Raw genomic sequence first — 3,356 nt, 5'->3', positions numbered from 1 at the left:
AGAGAGAGAGAGAGAGAGAGAGAGAGAGAGAGAGAGAGAGAGAGAGAGAGAGAGAGAGAGAGAGAGAGAGACACACACACACACACACAGACAACCAGGTGTAACCATGACTGGTAATCACCTTCACCGTGTACATGGTTGCATATTTTCACCTCTTATGTGTCCATTGTTTACCGTGTTCTCCTTTACTCACCTTTGCCTTCCTCTCCCTCTGCCGCTCACCCTGCTTACTTCTTTGTTTCTCAGTTCCCCTTTCTCAGTGTTTAACTATTTACATTTGATCATTTTCACACGCTCCCCTTTCTACACACTTCTTTCAATACGTATCTCTTGTTTCAAGTTTCTTCTCTCCTTTCCCCTCGATCTCCCCTTCTCCTCCCTTTCCCCTGCATCTACCATTCCCTTCCCTCTCTCTTTTCCTATGGCCTTCCTTCTCCTCATCCCTTTCCCTCTGCCCCCACCCCCCTTCCTTCTCCTTGAAAGGCGGCTCTCCACCTGCCCCAGTACATCTTCTCATCTGCCTAACGTCATCTGTTGACGTTCCTTCATCTGTTGTTGTGTCGTCTCCTGTGTTATCTCAGTCTTCCCTTCTTTATCACGGTTCTCCTCTCCACCCTTCATTATACCCGTCTGTGTCCCACTACGTGATCACGCTTCCGGGTTCCTTAGCTTGTCCTTCTGTCTCTCCTTATAATTATTTCCCCTTGTCGAGGGACAGGAATTAAGCCTGTACCTTATCTTGTGTCGAGGTCACCCCCCTAGGTCAACTGCTGACCTTACCCAGGATGCAATTTATATTTCTGTCCCAGCAGGATATCGAACCCGGGATTCGCGATTGTAAGTCGAGATCGTAGACCCTATTGTTATGGTGTTCCCTTTTCTATTTCTCCTCCTTTTCTTCCTTTTCTCAGCCCATCCTCCTGTGTTGGTAGTACTTATAGTAACGATGACGACCATAGTACATATACCGACGTAGTAAGCAGTTAGAAAGTAAAACTCGCTACTACTGAATTTGGACAAACCGGAATGCGATTTTCTACTTACATTGCAAAGACAGACTACCCTAACCTAACCTTCCTAGGCCTAATACACTATATCTCACAAGTCGAGCCTGGCCTCGGGCCGGGCTTGGGGAGTAGAAGAACTCCCAGAACCCCATCAACCAGGTATCTGAGGCCTAATATAGTACATATGTGTGCTATACTAGGCCTAGGAATATTTAAGTTTGTTTTTGCTTTATTTTTTTCGGACTATAAAGTGATTAGTACAAAGTATTACTATCTAATTGTTTAGTACGTCAATATTTGTACTATGGTGCACACATTTACAAAAAAAGTACTATGTAAGCAGGAGGATGTACTGGATCATACCCATCCTCATCCTCTTGTCCTCTACTCTGCGTCTTGCTGACACTCTTCCTCCTATCATCATCTTACATTTCGTATCCTCCTTCATTCATCCCATTTATCTCCTTCCATTATCACCACCTTTACTACCTTCTCTTCGCCTCCTTTTCCCTCAACTTAAACTCCTACTCTTCGTCCTCTTCCCCCACTTTTTCAGCTCCTCCCACTCTGTCTCCTCCTTCAGCGCCTGCCTCAGCTGGTGGCGGCCCGCCACCCCTGGTCTGAGGGCCTCCGCCACCACCCACTAACTTAATACCTTTCATCAGCCTCCATGGAATATTCCACGCCCGGCTCCCATTTGAATTTTTAATTGGCATCATTCTTGAAGCCCGGGAGAACTGGCGCCATTGTTTCTTCCCCGCCTTCTTCCTCCCCCCCTCCCCCTTCTACTCTTTCTTCCTCCCACTCCCCATCGTCTCTCTCTCCCCTCTTGGTCTCTCACGCGGCAGAAAGGTGTCTTCGAGAAGGTCACCATTGAGGTCACTGTCCATATGTCACCATAGCGATCTCTGGAAGGCTACCACGGCGCAGATCACGTCTGAATTGTGAGCGACTTAAATTTTGAGAAAAGGCTGGACTAACAAAACAAGAAATATTGACCCGAAAGAATAAGAGAATAATGCTTTCTGGAGCAGCATACTAGAGCGGTCCTTGGAGGGGGGGGGGTGAGGGGGCCAGGTCAACTTCTGGGACCAGCAAGGGACCACTCAGGGACCCGCCCTCACCCCTCACAGTGCTGGTGTGAGGGGTGAGGGCACCGTACACCGAGTGGTAACAAACAAGAGACACTATGACATTGAAAAGAGGAGTGAAAAGTGTGGATATTGAAGGCTTATGACACATAACGGTTGTCTCTTTTCTAGGTGAAAACTCAATGGTCGTAAGGCTTATTATGAGGGGTTCATGTAGGACCTGGCAACATGGGGCTGAGGGAGAACAGCCCTCACACCATAACACTGAAGAGAACAGCCCTCACACCATAACACAGAAGAGAGCAGCCCTCACACCATAACACTGAAGAGAGCACCCCTCACACCATAACACAGAAGAGAGCAGCCCTCACAACTCGAGGCAAAATCATTACAGTTTTACAACAGCAGGCAACATCACCATACTCACTACAACACAAGCAACAACAGTAGATTAAGCAGCGTGTTAAAAATACCAAACACAATTCATCAAGAAGCCCGGAAGACCTAGCGGGCAGCGAGGTGTCCACCAGAGGGACCATTTGCCGGCGTGGAGACACCACAAGAAGGCAGCACAATAGCAGCTAGGAGCCGCCCCCTCCTCTCCCGCCCTGCACAATCTGTCACCACGACCAAACCGGTGACCAGCACCTCTTGTTACCCGACCTCACCCCTCGCCCTCACCTCACGCCCCCACCCCACACCTGTGACACGGGCGGGCATACATGGTGTGGGGTGCAGGGCCTCCTCCCTGACGTGAGTGTGCACTGTGCACCCACCTGTGACCAACGAGGACGCACCTGTGTACACCAAGACACTGACCTGTGCACACCAAGGTCAGGATTGTCAGGGGAATAATAATAATGTTTAGAGACAAATGATGACTCTTGCGGTGTATGAAGGTAACAGGGGGGGGGGTAAAGGGTTGAGTAACAAGGATAAAGGAAAAATAACAAGGATAAAGGATAAAAGGAAGGCGAGAAGGATGAAGGGAAGAGAAGAACAAGTATTGAGAAAGAAGCAGAGAGGAAGAAGACCAATGCCAGAAGACAAAGGTGTGAAACAAGAGTGGTAAATAACGATAAGACGGGGATAAAGTAAGGAGATAGACGTAGGGAAAGGCATGGGGAGGATGGGACAGGAAGAGATGGGGACAGAGAGGGAAGAGGAGGATGGGACATGAAGGGATAATACTGCAGGAAGGGTGGATGGGACAGGCAGAGAGGAATAGGACAGAGAACAAAGGGGGAAAGATATTAGA

This window comes from Procambarus clarkii, chromosome 89 (genome assembly GCF_040958095.1).
Source record: "Procambarus clarkii isolate CNS0578487 chromosome 89, FALCON_Pclarkii_2.0, whole genome shotgun sequence".
NCBI classification, from domain to species: domain Eukaryota; kingdom Metazoa; phylum Arthropoda; class Malacostraca; order Decapoda; family Cambaridae; genus Procambarus; species Procambarus clarkii.
Note: the sequence above shows the minus strand (reverse complement) of the source record.